The 17416-nt window shown below is 40.1% G+C and overlaps 1 protein-coding gene across 4 annotated transcripts in view; it reads right to left on the bottom strand.

Moving 5' to 3' along the window:
* Nucleotides 1-17416, bottom strand: part of Raly (RALY heterogeneous nuclear ribonucleoprotein) — a 68876-nt gene that overhangs the window by 39547 nt on the left and 11913 nt on the right. For 2 of the 4 annotated variants that reach the window (XM_028775290.1, XM_028775288.1), the window contains exon 2: nucleotides 1499-1581. The exons of the other annotated variants lie outside the window; for them this stretch is intronic. The gene's annotated coding sequence lies outside the window, so the exon portion shown is untranslated. The remainder of the gene's footprint in view (nucleotides 1-1498; nucleotides 1582-17416) is intronic. 4 annotated transcript variants of the gene reach the window in all.

The following is a 17416-nucleotide window of genomic DNA, read 5'->3' on the forward strand; positions in this document are numbered from 1 at the left end:
CACCTCAACTGATAGTGAAAAAGGATACCTGTATACCTAATTGGTCATTCCAGTTTTCCCACTAGACAATATCCCCAACCCCCATTGATTTAAGTCATTTTGTATCTCACCTCTGTCTACTTGAGAGGGCACAGAGTAATATAATGCTCACATGGTACTCTTGAATTTAGTGTTGGCAAGTTCTAGTTTTTCTTCCTACTCTGAATCTTCAGGTTTTTACTAACACTGTTGTCTTGGTGATCTTTCCACAGCTTGTATGCCAAGCTTAGGCCTTATTGTCCTGTGAAAACATTTCACTTTACTTAAAAATGTAAATTGTTCAGCCGAGTGGTGGTGGCACATGCCTTTGATCCTAGCACTCAGGAGACAGAGACAGGGGGATCTCTTAAGAGTTCAAGACCAGCCTGGTCTACAGAGTGAGTTCCAGGTCAGCCAGGGCTACACAGAGAAATCTTGTATAAAAGTGAATGATTCCATGTAAATAAGTGTGTAATATATAAGCATATGTATAATAGTTTGAGTTTCCCAGAGCCCAACTGAAAAACAGGGAACCAAAACATTATCATCCCTAAGTCCTTGAATGGTACTAATTTATTCTTACTTTTAACATGTGATTACAAGTTTAGCAATCTTGCTTTTATATTCCTGCAGATAAAATTAAAAGCAGCAAGAGGAGCTATGCTACACTAATTAACAGCTAGAGGTAGAGGTGGAAGCTGACAGTAATAAAAAGGGTGAAAGAAAAATGATAAGTTTAAAATAATAGACTGGAGGGCATTGAATATAAAGGTGGCTAACAACCCTACAAACTTATCTGTGAGCTTCACTAAGATGGGGGTGGAACTTAGAGAATTTAGGTAAGTTCTGTGGTTTTAGTTTATATGAAAACTTAAGTTAGTTATTTATGGGATAAACTGTGTAACTAGGCACATTCTAAATCTGTATAAATGTATTTCCTTTTCATAGCAATTTGAGAGGTATGTGTTGATATTCTTGTTTTATAAATTCCTCAGACCTAGAGAGGGCATGTAGTCATTCTTTGGAAACGCTAAGCTTAGAATACAGTGGAATCTGACTGCAGAGAATCAAGCCTTTTCTGTTATACTTGGGTTTGGGCTTCTAAAACTGCTGTCCTTCTCAGCTTTTTGGATCATAGCTCTCCCTTTTATTCACTTTACAACAGAATTCATGAGAGGATACATACAGGTTCTAGGTCCTGAGATGTACCCTCTGTCACTCACAAGACTGGCAAGAGCAACAAGGAAAAAAAAGCCTTCTTTCTAGCAAATGATCCCAAACATTCTTAATGGCAACTGCAAGAAAATGACTGCAATCATCCTCCTAGACCAGCAGGCCACCTAAGCTCATGTCCAACCTCTAGAATAATCCAATGCCTAAAAACAATAGCCATTGTAAGAGATCAGTACAAAGGCTGAAAGGAATTTCTAAACTAATCGTAGCCCAATGTTGCCCAAACTGCTTGGATACCCTCACTCACCAGTACCAAGAATGAGTTTAGCCAGCTATTTTGTCCTTTGGGTTAGAGGGGCAGCAGCAGCTGTCTCTAGAAATAGGGCTCACCTGTAACAGGAAAAAAAAAAAAAAAAAAAGAGGTCAAGGGTCTTACCCTCATACACTCTGAATCCTGGTTCCATACTGAATATATGATTTTCAGACCGTGAGTGTGAAGAAGTGTGAAGAAGAAAATTTAAACATAGTCATGAAATAAAAACAAGGAGTAAGAGTAGAACCTACTTCAGATAAAATGGCCAGGGGAACCCTTTCAAAGGATACCATGAGATCAGTGTGGTGAGAAACCACAGACTTTTCTTTTTAAAAGGACAGCAGTAATGACCCGTTATATAAATCTTACTTGTCTTTTGAGACAAGAACCTCATGTAGCTCAGGCTGGCCTTCAACTCACTAGGCAACCAAGGATGACCCTCAACTCTCAATCCTCCCGCTTCCACTTCCCAAACTGAGATTACAAATATGTACCACACCCAACCCTCGTGGTTTTGTTTTTTTGTTGTTGTTGTTGCAAAACCAGAGCTAGTGCTGTGAGTCTACTGTTACAGAAAAAGTTCACAAAGATATTATTAGTTACTTTTCTGTGCCCACTTTTTTATGACAAATACCTAACAAAAAGCCACTTAAGGAGGCTGGAGAGATGGCTCTGCACTTGCTGCTCTTGCAGAGGATCAGCATTTAGTTCCCATAAACCAGCTCACAACCACCTGTAACTCCAGTTCCAGGTGACCCAATGTCCTCTTCTGACCTCTACAGGGACATACACATATATACTTTCAGACAAAGATACACATAAAATGAAAATATCTATTTTTAAAAAGAGACTTGCCAGGTGGTGGTACAACAGCAAGTAGACCTCTGTGAGTTCCATGCCAGCTTGATCTAGTAGTGCCAGGACAGCCAAGGCTGTTACTCAGTGAAACTGTTTTGAATCTACCACCACCACCACCACCAAAAAAAAAAAAAAAAAAAAAAAAGGTTGGAGGGGAATACAGGAGACTGGAGAGATGACTCAGAGATTAAGAGACTAGATCTTGCAGAAGATCAAGGTTCAATTCCTAATACCAACATAGTGACATACAAAAACTCCAGTCCAGATCCCTTTTCTGACCTAAGCAGGAGCCTGGCACACAGAGTGTACAGACACAAATGAAAGCAAAACACTGTCACACATATAAGTAAATCTTGGGGGCGGGGGAAGAAGGTGGGTGGATAGACAGACAGACAGACAGACAGACAGAGGATACAGAACTAGCAGAATGGTTCAGCGGATAAAGGCACTTTACTGAAGCCTGACCATGTGAGTTCAATCCATAGGACCCAAAAAATAGGACTCACCAACTGACTCACCAAGAGGGCTGTCCTCTGACCAACACAAGCACTCATAAATAAACAATTAAATTAATAAGTAAATATTAGAAATAAGGAGGAGAGATAGAGTCCACCATGGAGAAGCAGCAGGGAATAACAGCGCATTGGTCAGGAAGCAGAGAACAGACAGGAAACAGGGCTGGGTTATAAAACCACAAGGCCTTCCCACAGTAACCTACTTCCTCTAGGGAGGCTCCATCTCCAAAAGTATTCACACCCTTCCAAAATAGCACAACCAGCTAAGGAACAAAGTATTCACACACATGAACCTACAGGTGACATTTTTCTTTCTTTCAAATCACAACGTGAGGCTTTTACCATACTGGACCACAATCTTCCCCCCCCCCATTACTTATGTGGGTGTGGAGGTATCCTACACAGGATCATGCTATGGTACATATGTGGAGGTCAGGGGACAATTTGCAGGAGTCAGTTCTTTCCTCCCACTATGTGGGAACAGTTATTAAACTCAGGTTATCACAATTGGCAGTAAGTTCCTTTACCCACTGAACCATCTTACTGGCCCCCCCACCCCTTTAATTAAACATTGATTTTATTTGAGGGCTGGAGAGATGGCTCAGTGGTTAAGAGTACTTGCTGTTCTTCCAGAGGACCCATTTGGTTCCTAACACCCACATCAGACATCTCATAGACAGTTGTCAAGTGTGGCTCTAAGGCTCTCTTCTGGCTTCCATGGGGACCTGCCATTCACAGGGCATTCACTCACACAGCCAGACACACATGAATAAAAATAAGAAAAATCTTAACACAGACATACAAAAATAAAAATCATAGAGGATTATGATTTATTTTTATTTATGTGTTTCTGTGTGGGTTTATGTGAATGAATGTCAAATTTGTTCAGACACAAAGAGGCCAGAAAGTATCAAATCCCCTGGAGCAGCAGTTAGAGGCTGTGAGCCACTGGATGTGGATGCTAGGGACCTTACTGTGGTACTCTGAAAGACCAGCAAGTACTCTGTCTGAGTCACTTAATCACTTAGCCATTTCTCCAGCCCCGAGACTACATGCTAAAGCTTGAGACTATTAACAAGTAGGCTTGTCCTGAAATATATGACCAAAGCATCTGACACACTGATATGGAGACCTTTCTAAGAACCAGAATTTACTGTGTCCTGGATATATATTCTGTCCTAATTTCTGGGAAGGACATTACTATGGCCCAATTAACTGCAAGTTAGACTGAAGGGAATTGTCCTTCCCTTAGACTGTTATTATTTTAGAATAGTCCATCTAAAAATAGGGAACAGATTCTACAAAAGTATAAGGAAACCAGGAATCTATACTTAGAAGCAAAGGAAAATAAGTCAGGAATATAAAATTATGGGAACAACAGAACCTGAACAGTAAAGGTGTGGTAATCAAACAAAAGGCTCAGTGAGGTAAAAAGGGAATGCTTTAAAGGGGTAGAAGACTATAAATTTGACAGAAGCAATCATTTTCTGTATTGGTAAACAAATGCTTTATAGAACCCTTAGTTGTTTACAGTACATGACTTCTAAAGGCTACCTCAAAGGTAGTATTGAAGTGGTATCTTCCTCCAAGAAGGGAAGGGAAAAAAAAAGACTGAGTTTCCTTGGTCTCTGGAGTAGCAACCAAGACAGGAGAGAGCAGCCACAGAAGATAATCACAGCCTTCTAGCTCCAATCTCCCTCCAGCAATGCTCGCCAGCAGAGGTTCTCCTCCAATCCTCTACTGCTACAATCAGTACTTCTGGGCTTCCAAATGCTCACACACAGAGAATCAAAGATTAGCACTCAGCAAACAGTCAGTGTCCACAGCCAAACTTGCATATGGATTTACTAGTTCTGTTTCAGCTGTCTCTAACCTCCTACTTTCAAAGCTGCCTCAACCTTTCTATGAATCTTGCTTTTCTTAGCCTTGAACAAACAACTACAGTCTTGTAGTTCTTCCCACTCACAAAGATAGTTTACCTTGACTAGAAAAATAAATAAAAAATTTTGCGTTGCTTCAAAACCTCATAACATAAATACGTAGACAGGTCACAAAGTGTTCCAGCAAAATCCTACCCTATTCCCCAACAAAGGCAGGTGTCAGAATGCCTGGCATATTACAGAAACCCTGATGGGTAGCAGGTAATTTAGTGACAGACAGTAAGAACATAATATATACTACAAAAACTGAAATTCAATCCAGGCAGTCTCCAGCCTGCCTGGAGGAATGTCCTAAGAATACATCAGATGTGCAAATTCTTGTCTTTGCATAGTCTCCTTTCTTTGCTGAAGCTGTCTCCAGTTTTCCCCTCCTCCTTCCCTAAGAACCAACCCGCAGAAATTATCAAGGGAGGCACAAGTAATTACTGTTTTCTTTTCTCCATGCTAATGAGACAGTTGGATGGTTCCCCTTCCCCCTCTAGAACTAGGAGAATCTAAGGCTTTATAATCAGAAATCAACACACCAAAGCACATTCCAGACGGTGTTCTGTACAATTGAGACTGTATAGAAGATAGCTTTTCTATCCCTGATGATAGCTGCACTGGAAAGGCTGTAGTGCTACCTGACAGGAGAGTCAGACCAGAGCTAGTAGGGAAATCTGTCTAAAATCAGAGAAAAGTCAATGGCAAGGCCACAATGAACCAACCTCCTTATTCCCAACCAGTGTGCTTTTCACATTACCCAGACTTCCTGCAATATACAATCAGTGTGGAGTTCCTTCAATGCTGAAGCTCATGTCAGTTTTGAACCAGCAAGAACAACTACCCACTCTGGAAACAGTTTTGCTGAAACTCTAGGAACAGCTGGATGTAACTCCCAGGGTTGGTTCTACTCCAGTAACTGAGTTCTGTCTACTCCTAGACTCTTGCTTTTAAGAACAGCTACAGATGGCTACAATCTTCACAGTTAAAGGTGGTGAATTTCAAGCACATGAAGGTGCTAAGCATAAACTAATACTCTACACTGAAAGGGGAGGGAAACTTTGAGGAAAAGGTTAAAAGGAAAAAGGATGTGTGCTTTGTCACTGACCCCTTGAAAGAGAAATCCCAAGTTTCCCAAAGTGGCCATCTGTACTAGAGCTTATAAGAACCAAATATATAAAATGAACTGGATGATGTCAAACTGAAGGAAGAAGGGAGTCTGGAATCCACCATGTCTTCCTCACCATGATGGTCTGGACCCTAAAACTGTGAGCCAAAATATAACCATCCTCCCTAAGTTACTCTCTGTCAGCTATATGGTGACAGCAATATAAAAAAAAAAAAAAAGTGGGGGAGAGGGAAGGAAGAAAAAAACAAACTGGTGAGCTGGAGAGATGTCTCAGCAGTTAAGATATTTTCCAGAGGACCAGAGTTCCCAACACTCACAATGGGCAGCTCATAGCCACCTATTACCGCAACCGCAGGAGATCCAACACCCTCCTCAAACCTCTGTGTGTACTCACATGCATATGTGCATACAAATACATAGATGTACATATAAATAATAATAAAAAAATCTTTTTAAAAAACAGCACCCCAAAATGGGACCACTGCTGCATTAAACCTGACTCATGTGGTTTGCGAAAGTTTGGAAGAGATTTGCAGTAGGCATATGGAAAAAGAACTGAAGACTAAAAAAGAACCAGAATGGTATAAGCAGAGCTTACTGGGTCACTGTGGAGAGTCATTGTAAAGGGAGTGCCAAAGACAAAAAAAGGCAAATAGTAAAGACTGAAGCCTGGGCAAACAGTTCAGTAGTCAAAGCATTTGTCATACAAGCCTGATAACTCATGTTCAATTCCCCAGAACCCACACAAAAGTTGAAATAGGAACCAATTGCACAAAGCTGCCTCTCACCTCCACACCTGCACCATGTACATTATGTGTCCCCTCCCATTCTTCATTCAATTAATATATGTACTTTATTATTTCAAAATGTTTATTTTGGTTTACAGCTTCAGGGTAGTTTCAGGGCAGGAATATAAGGCAACTAGACATACTACATAATCAGGAGGCAGGGTTGAGATGGATACTGTTGTTTAGCTTGCTTTTTCCTTATTTAGTCTGGGTCCTCACCCTATGAAAATGATGCCACCCACATCCTTCCTTGCTAATGTCTTCCTAAAAATACCCAGAGATGAATGAACACCCAGAGATTCTAAATCCCAAATTGACAATGAAGATTAGCTAACCCTATCAGAAATGGACTAGAAACCATTAATGCGCCGGGCGGTGGTGGTGCACGCCTTTAATCCCAGCACTTGGGAGGCAGAAGCAAGTGAATTTCTGAGTTCGAGGCCAGCCTGGTCTACAGAGTGAGTTCCAGGACAGCCAGGGCTACACAGAGAAACCCTGTCTCGAAAAACAAAAAAACAAAAACAGAAACCATTAATGCTTCATTCTAGTAAAGCATCTGACTGCATTCTGCCCAAGTTCTAAAAATATGAATATGGTGAATTCAAAGACTAATTTGGTGGAAGAAATTTTATGACATTTTTACACTCAGGCTGGTTACTGCTTGTTACATTTACCTAGGTTTACAGTGAGAGAAAGCAACAAGTAGAGCAGAAAGACAGAAAAGAAGAAAAGAAGCTTGAATCTGGTCAAAGTTGAGGAAAGGGTAGATGTGGGCAAAGTGACTGTCAATTGTTGAGAACACTAGCACTACTAAAGAGAAACCTCATGCTCTGCACTAAACAACCAAAAAGGACCCAGCCTACTGAGAACTCTAGGCAATCCTGCTCCAAAGTGTCACTTAGGAAAGTGTTTCCTACCCATCAAGAACAGAAGCAGCAGTTGTAATCCAAGAGGACCACGTTACATCTCAAGCTGGAAGAACTTGGTGTCACTCATTGGTGCTGATTCACAAACATGCAAAATGCAAACTCAAACAGACATGCCTTTCCATGACGGGAGTGTCCCATGAAATGTTAAGCAAAATAAACTCTTCCTACCTTAAGCTGCTCCTTTTTCAGATGAGCTAGTTTTCTTTTGTGCTATGATAAAACATTCTGTCTAAAAGCAACACAGAAGAGGGAAGGACTTACTTGGTTACACTTTCAGGTCACAATTCATTGAGGAATTCAGGGCCAGAACCATAGAGGAACACTGTTTGCTGGCTCATACTTATCTAGCATTCTTATTCAGGACCAGGACCACCCTAATGGTGGTGCCTCTCCTGGTGGGCTGATCCCTCCTACATCAATTAATAAGGCAATCTACCACAAACATGCCTACACACCAATCTGATACAGACAATTCAACTGAAGATCTCCTGTCAGATGCCTGACAACAGAATGCATTGACAACTGATGCTAACAATGCCAATTAGTGCTTATGCTAGCTTCTGATTAGGAATAAATCCAGCCTTTGGTTTTTGGCAATTGAAAGGTAGATACAATTTCAATCTGGCTACAACAAATGTCAGAGTAATGAAGAAAAAGGGGACAGGGCATTTTCAAATTACTATGAACCCTTCCCCTATACCTCCAAACATTTTCAGTCACCAAACCCTCTGCCCAACTTCTTTTTGAGACAGGATTTCACTATGTAGCCCTGGCTGTCCTGGAACTCACTACATAGACTAGGCTGGCCTTGAACTCAAGAAAGGTCCACCTTCCTCTGCCTCCCAAGTGCTGGATTAAATGCTGGACTAATAAACATCACATCCCACCATCCCTGACCTAACTCCAAATATTTTCTAGGACATCTGTCTGTCCAACTGAACGATCTTCAAGCTTACAAAATTCTGTAAGAAAGAATCAGACTGATGATGAGGCTTACTACATTATATTCATATTCATCTAAGCCTTTAGGCAGTTAGATGACTGGCCCAAGGTTGTTACACAGCTAATAAAAGCCCATCAGTGTTTTCCTACATATCAAATGTCTTTTTCTAACTATGATGCTGATATTCCAACAAAGTTGGTTTTTACAAACTTAAGAGGCATGTAGGACAAGTGCTACCTGTTAAATCATGTTGCTAACTTCTTTTAATATTGCCAATTCATTTCAGGCTAAGTTCTAACATTTTCTTCTTACAAAATCTATATAATTAACCAACTTGAATATCAGCCAACCTTACTTTTGCCAACCTTACTTTTCTTTTTGGACACAGTTTGTGTAGTTCTGGCTGTCCTGGAACTCATTCAGTAGACTAGGCTGGCCTCAAATTCAGAGATCCATCTGCCTCTGCCTCCCTCATGTGCCACCAGTGCCTGGCTCAGCCAGCCTTTCTATGTAGTGCTGGAGAGCTAGAATTTTAGGTTTTGTGGGGGATGGCAGAAATCCCTGTAATACTCAGCATATCACAGTAATGCAAAAGCAATCACAAATAAACAAGTAAGCTTTTTGGGTATGGAGTTGTTTAACAGCCCATGATCATAGTTTACTGACACTTACTCTTACTAATCTGTCTCAAATTACTTCTACCAGAGATTACATCATATATCTGCTATCTGAGCCCTGTATCTTCTCAATGGATTCAATTCTTCTTGCCTACTAAAGTTTAAGCTCTACCCTCAACATCTACCATATCCTTTCCCTGTACACTACTCCAATCACAACTGTCATCACCTAATATCTCCTAACTTTGGCCAAACTATTTCCTAATACCTAAAATGTTTTTTCTCTATTCCTCTGTTATTCCCTATTCATGAACAAATGAAAAAGGCTGTGGTAAATCTTTGTGGATGATCAGTGGAAAATTAATTTTCTCACTTTTTTGACCAGCCTCTATCCAGATAAATCTGCCCAGCATATTATCCACAAATTGAATGTTACCATCACCTTTTCATAAGCCTACCTGTCCTAAGTTACTAAGTGCTCTTGAAAGTAGAACTTGTATCTGAAATATCTATGTACCTCATTTCAGTACTTCATGTATATTACAGTACTCAAAACTTTCTAACACTGAGTAAGGTTTACTCTTCCCAGCATAATTTTTCATATACAAACAGCTGTTCTTTACCTGTCACTGCCTCACCCCAATTCTACAGTTCTCAGGAATAGGGACTGTGTCTTATTCAACTATATCTCTAACTATTAGCAAAAAAAAGCAGCAGTCAGTATCTAGAGTCTTTAACAGGCTTCTGATTCTAGCAGGATTCCTGACTCAGTAGTATCAATTATTTTTTTAGTTGGCTTCATAAGCTTAGACCTCCTTCTCACTCTAAGATCTTTCTGAGGCTAGCCAGATTAACTACACACTCATCAATATTATACAAAGTTAGAGAGATTGTAGATATGTGAAGAGACTTCTGTTTTCAGACTTTCTTTTTCCTAATCTCAAATTTTGAGTGGGTTTTTTGTTTGCTTGTTTGTTTGTTTGTTTATTCTGAAACAGGACTTGATTAGTTTTGAATTCCTGATGATCTTCTTGCCATCAGTTTCCAGAGTGTAAGCTTTACAGGCTCACCACCATGGTGAGCATCCATAATACTAGCCATAAACTTACTCTACAGCAAGCGCTAACCCTAGATCCAGCCTTCTAACAAGTGCTGTCTCCTTGGTCTTCAAAGCAGAGAGAGAATTTCACTCAAAAGCTTAAGTCCAATTTCAACTTAAGGAAAAAAAAATCAGCTGGGCGGTGGCGCCTTTAATCCCAGCACTTGGGAGGCAGAGGCAGGCGGATTTCTGAGTTCAAGGCCAGCCTGGTCTACAGAGTGAGTTCCAGGACAGCCAGGACTAAACAGAGAAAGCCTGTCTCAAAAAAACCAAAAAAAAAAAAAGGAAAAAAAAATCAGATATGTTAATAATCTTCTTGATCACCATCTCAGGACACACAACCAGAGGCTGTGTCCAGGGTAAGCCTGCAGCTTTAGCTTGGTAAATCTGTGGGACCAAAGACTAAGTTGCTGATGAGAAAAGCAAAATAATTTTTCTAAGCCCAGAACAGAACATTTCATCTGGGTAAGTGAGCCTGCCACAGGCCTGGGGTTCTTACTATATCTGCCATTTCAGGATTACAGCTGTCAAGTTTTAATTAGAGTAATTAGAGTTAAAAATGTAATTTCATTTCAGAGGTATTTTGAACAGATTCCATTAATTTCTTTTTTAAAAAGCACAGAGAGGAGGGGCAGACTATATGGAATAAACGGAATTCTGCCAGAAAAACCAATCAATTTGCCCAGGCCTAAATTTTCAAATCACTGCCAAGAACTCAGCACCTCTGGCAGGCTTGGCCCAAAAGACTGATGGTTTTTCAGCTTTCCTTCCTCCTTTCTTCTAAAGAATTCTAGAAATTTCTATTGGTACCCGCTAATGAATCTAACTGTTCCTCGACCTGTATATGCCTTATATCACTGTCGTCCAACTGCTACAACTGAAATGTGGCAAAGGGCAAGGGCTCAATCTGATCTGCTCTATGTTAAGAACTGTTCCAATGTCCACTCCTTGACTCTGGGTTCTTGATCATATCTTTACACATTCGTCAGTGTTGGTCCCTTGATCTGGAGTGCCTTTCCCTACCTTAACTCTTACTTTTCCTTCAAATAACAGGTAAAGCCTGTAGTACACACCATTAATACCAGCATCCAGGAGGCAGAGGCAAGCAGATCTCTGTGAGTTCAAAGCCAGCCTGGTCTACAAAGAGTTCCAAAAAAGAAGAAAGAGAAAGAGAAAACCACAGGTAAGAGCCAAGTACGGTAGCGTACCCTTGTAACCCAGGACTCAGGAAGCATGGCAACAAGATTAAGAGTTTAAGGTCAGCCTGGACTACATGAGAAAATCTCAAAAAAAAAAAAGGATCCACTATAGTTAGTAACCTTTCCTAAATAAAGTTATCTAGGATTCCTTAGTAATACCAAAAGTCTTAATGTACAGGCAACACTCTTCACATATTTGTTGAATGACCAACAATAGGAAGAATTGGGTCTGACACAACACAAGCAGCTGAACATATTAAGTTCACCAACCTTTTTTACAATGTATTTAGAGCAGCACTACCTGCTACTGGTCCCAGAAGAGGACTACACTTTCAGAACTATGGTGCTAACAAGTATAACCAGATAAATTTCCTGGTAATCAGAGTCTCCCCAGGTCTCACTACAAACCCACATAGATCAATTTCTAATTAGGAACCATTGCAACACTTCTGACAGGTCAGGCTTTAGACAGCCTCTGCTGGCCCCTGGCCAAATGTCCTGAAATACCCTGCCCATAGGACACTCCTGTAAGGTAAAAGACTTCACACTACTCTAGTGAGATTTAAAAAAATCCAAACTAAACTCCTCACAAAGCAGTGAGATGTGGTGGCACATGCATTTAATCCCAGCACTTGGGAAGCAGAGGCATGAGTTTAAAGCTGGCCTGATCTACATAGTACAGTGGTTCTCAACATTCCTAATGCTGTGACCCTTTAATATAGATCCTATGGTTGTAGCGACCTCCAACCATAAAATTATTTGTATTGCTTCATAACTGTAATTTTGCTATTGTTATGAATTGTGATGAAAATATCTGAAATACAGGATCAGATAGGAGACCCATGAACCACTGGTCTAATCTAACTTTCTCCTCTACTCTATTTCCAAAAGATCTGTCATAAATGGGTCAAATAATCAACAATCCACTCGGTAATCTGTCAGCAGCCATTTCTTCTCAAAAATAGTTTTTAAAATTAAAATGTCTGCTAGATCCAGGCCAGTCATGACTACAAAATAAGACCCTGTCTCAGGGGGAAATTTTTTTAAATTTAAAAAAGTCTGCTATGAAGACAGACAAGCTCGAGGAAAAGAACAGTTGCACCTTGGAGTAAAGAGCGTATGGGAGATGCTATTGCACTAAGTGTGTGGGATTTTTGGGCAGAGGTGTCAGTGACTGAGCAGAGGGGAGGAGCGCCTTCAAGAATAGAGTGATCTGTCCTAAATTATCAAGTCTCTTAGCATCATTCTTTCTGTAATAGAACTCACTCAACATTTTAGAAAATCTTAATTGGCTTTTTTGGCCTCAATTCCCTATAAGAAAGAGCATGGTGACAGTATAGACACCCTGCACAGAAGCCCTGACTAAGCTAAACAAACACCAAATAGAATTAACACTCTGTGACTGATACCAGTCCCACTTCAACTCAATGAGAACCTCATAAATCTACGTAAGCCTATTTCCTGGCCTTTGTTCTACTTTTTCTATAAATTTTAACACTTCTATGGGGAAAACAGAGACATACTGAGTATGGCTTTGTCTCCAGTTTGGGGCCAAAACCACAAATAAGTTTTTCTTTTATATATTTTATATTATTTTTCTCTTTTTGAGGGCCAAGTGGCCAAACCCAGAGCCACGCCTCTGGCTAAATGTTCCAGTAACAGCCTACCATTTCTGACACCATTACCTATTTAGCCATGTCATTCCCAGACAATAGTGTATTTCATAGGTCACTGACATGTATCTCTGATCCACACAAATCTGGCAAAAAAAAAAAAAAATCCCAAGTTAGCTGCCAACATTCAAAATTAGGTCACGCTTTTTAAAACTTTAGATTTCCAGGCAGTGTGGTGAAACACCTGTAATCTTAGCACTCCGAAAGCAGAAGCTGGTGGTGGATCTCTATGAATTCAAAGCTAGAGCTGTCTTTTAAATTTTAAACTTAAGAGACAACTAATAGACTATCTCTTAAAAAATTTTTTTCCTACTATTTTAATAGTTGTCAAGATCTAGTAACAACATTAGATCCACTGGAAGGTCAAAAGGCTTTTTATGATCTATTCTTTCAATCTACAGGAAGGTCAAAAGGTTTTCTATTGATCTTTTCATTCTTTAATGTCTTCTCATTTAACCTTTAAAAAAAACCCTGCATACAATTCTTGGGCTGGTGACAGCTTAGCAATCAGGTGTCTGTTGCAAATCCTCTCTGCACACAGAAGAAATTGTTTCCACATGCACCTATGGTGTGCTTGCACCCCCAAATACACACACACACTTACTTTTTAAAAATGCATGCCAATTTATTAGCCATTCCATACAACTTAGAAATGGAGTAGAGGTTTGGTTTGTGGTAAAGTACTTGCCTAGCACGATCAGGCCTTAAGTTGGAACCCTAGCAACACAGACACAAATCCCTTTCTGTATAATTTAATATTAAGAGCAAACTCTGGATGGTGGTGCATGCCTTTAATCCCAACACCCAAGAGGCAGAGACAAGTGGATCTCTGTGAGTACAAGGCCAGCCTGATCAACACATAAGTTCTAGAATAGCCAGGGCTATGTAGAGGGCCTGTTTCAAAAATAAATATAAATAAAAAAATAAAATAAACCAAACCCAACCCCCCCAAAAAAATAATTTTAAAATTGCCAGTTCTAAAATGCAAAAGAAACCAGTGCATTGATACTTCTGAGTGTATTGAGATCTATATATACTTGCCACATGCAAGCATGTGCCTCAATCTGAGAAACGAGCTTCACAAGAGCTTAGTTTGAATACCTTTTGAGTTACATACTTACTGGCATCCTGTCAGGTACTTCCACATCCTACAATGACCACGTTACAGTAACTTCCAGAAGTCTCTTGCTCAGAAGATGCCTACTTTTCACACACAGGAGCAGCTACTAATTGCAGCTACAAGAAAAACAATCAGGTACTAACCCCTAAGTAAAACAGGTTTTATTTTAATCAGAAGAAGTCATGGCATCACTCCCACTTCCCTCACTATGCACAGCCAGTTTACAAATATTAGGAATAGAAAATGTCAACTTAAGCAAAAACAAAGTCATGTTTGCTCAAGTTTGCCCTTTTTGCTAAGTCCTACAATAGGCCAGGACACAGACCGACTAGCCAATAGTGGCATGGAAGATTCCTAGTAAAAATAAAGAGACCTCACTTACACCCTTCTGAAGAATAGCCGGGACCTATAACTGATTTAGGGTCAGGGAGCCTTATGCAAATGAGACATCCCCAGCAACCTGGCCCGGGATGTACACTCACCCCCATAGCCAATAAACTGATTAGACAGTTCTTAAATACAAATGACCAGTAAATATCTGAAAAAGTAGTAACTATTCTTAGCCATCAGAGAAACAAAGAATATGGGAGAACCACTCCTGCTGTTGAGACTGTAACTTGGTGCAGCCACTATACTAAAGTGTGGCAGTTCCAAGAAAGAATAAAAAGACTAAAATAGAACTACTATGTGGCCTATATACTAGATGTATACCCAAAGGACTGACTCTAAGTCACATACTACAAAGATACTTGAACATCCATGTTTATTGCTGCACTACTAAAAATGGCCAGGAAATGGAACCAGCCTAGCCACTGACAGATGACCATATAAAGAAAATGTACTCCATATACACAGCAAGACTTTATTCAACCACAGAGAAAAGCAAAATCATGGCATCTGCAGTAAAATGGCTACAACTGAAGATCATTGTTTGAAGAAATAAGCAAGACTCAAATATCAAATAACCACATTTTATCCTGTATGAATATTGAGGAGGGGTGTGTGTGTATAGGGAGACATCTTACTGGAAGGGACTAGAGAGGAAAGGGGAGGGGAGGGGCAAGGGAGAAAGCAGAAATGGAGACAGACAGACAGACAGACAGACAGATCTTACTGAAAGGGACTGGTGAGGAAAGGGGAGGAAAGCAGAAATGGAGATAGAGACAGACAGACAGACAGACAGACAGACAGACAGACAGACAGACAGACAGACAGACCGACCTTACTGAAAGGGACTGGAGAGGAAAGGGGAAGAAAGCAGAAATGGAGACTTTAGGGGAAGGATGGGACCAGTAAAACGAGGGCAGGGAGCATAAGGAAGGGCAGCAGGGAAATGGGATAAGAACAAATTACAATATAGGTATGAAAGTGAATTAATGAAACCTATTACTTTGTACACTAACCAAAAATAAATCTCCGTTCACATATGTCACTCTTGTGTAACACACACCAGGGTTATCTCAGGGTCTAACTCAAAACAAAACAAAAATCCAAGACAACATGTATCATGTATTCAGGGCCTAACAAGTAGGCTGCCAGTTTTTGACCTCTGATCTAGAGAATAAAATACTCTGAAGAGATCTAGAATAGAAAGCACTTGGTTGTCCCCAAGGTTAAAAGAACTGTTTTCTCTGAAAAGGGCTGCATCTCTGAAGTTCACAACTAAAATATTCTTTTCTTAGCAAAAAAAGCAAAACTGCCTTCATTAGATAACACTGGAGTGAACAGTCCCACACAAATGTTTGCTACCCATGAAGCAAGATGGTACTCCTTATTCTTCTGCCTCTGGATTCTTTAAATATTTCTACAAAAACACCTCTATCCAACACGAAATGGTAAATGAATCCCAGGAAGATTTATTGCTAGAAAAACATTTGGTTCTTATTTAAGAAGTCTCCCAACTATATTTATGGTCACAGACCACCACCACCATCACCACCACCACCACCACCACCACCACCACCACCACCACCACCACCGGCTTATAGGATCTACCTTCTTAGGGCTGAACTAAAAAAGATTTTTAAGGGGTTAGCACATAACTTATGAGCTCTGTGAGCACAAATACATGGTACCAATTATAGCACCACTACAAAAAGGGCACACAATTCATTGCAGCTATTAATATGAAAAACAGATTCAGAACCCAGGCCAGATTTTTTTTTAAACAAATATTCAAATTAACCAGGAGCCTAATATCCCTTTGGTGAATGCCTCTAATGGAAACTCAACATCCCTTAATTCTTAACAAATAGCCCACAAACGCAGAATCAAGAGCTGAGTGCTATTTAATATTAAGGAGCAGCCAGGGACATCTTTTTTTCCTCACCCAGGTAATTTAAGATACATTTTCTAACATTTGCTCATAGAACAAAGAAAAAGGGTTCTAAGACATGATCTATGTTCATGGCAGCCTTCAAAGTGTTTTGATAAAAAAAAACACCCAGCAAGGTTCCACTGGCAGGATAAAAGCTAACAAAGAAATGGTCATTTTTCTCTGAGCAAATACAAAAGTAATAGAGTGAAATGAGAGACAAAGTCTCAGTGTTTTCCTTCTCTTCAGCTTTAAGAAAAAACAAACTCTCTGCATACATGGGAAGAAAAATCTTAATTAAAAGAATAGCTCCATAGACTGACCCAAACTCTCTACATACATGGGAAGAAAAATCTTAATCAAAAGAATAGCTCCATGGACTGACCTATAGGCAGTGACTGATGTAGGAGGGCCCAGCTCACTGGGGTGATATCACCCCTGTACAGATGGTCCTGGATAGAAGCAAACAGGCTTGGCACTGGAGAGATGGCACAGCAGTTAAGAGGCTGTTCTTCCAAAGTTCAATTCCCAGCAAACACATGGTGGCTCACAACCATCTGTAATGGGATTTGATGCCCTCTTCTGATGTGTCTGAGACAGCAATAGTGTAGTCACATATATAAAATACATAAATCTTTAAAAAAAAAAAAAGGCACCTGTTACTCTTGCAGACATCTGGGCTCAGTTCCCAGCACCCAGAACCATCTGTAACTCCAGATCCAGGGGATCCTTCACTCTCTTCTGACCTCCATGCACACATACATATACATATACATATACATATACATATACATATACATATACAT

The sequence above is a fragment of the Grammomys surdaster genome, unplaced genomic scaffold, assembly GCF_004785775.1.
Source record: "Grammomys surdaster isolate TR1022 unplaced genomic scaffold, NIH_TR_1.0 254, whole genome shotgun sequence".
NCBI classification, from domain to species: Eukaryota; Metazoa; Chordata; class Mammalia; order Rodentia; family Muridae; genus Grammomys; species Grammomys surdaster.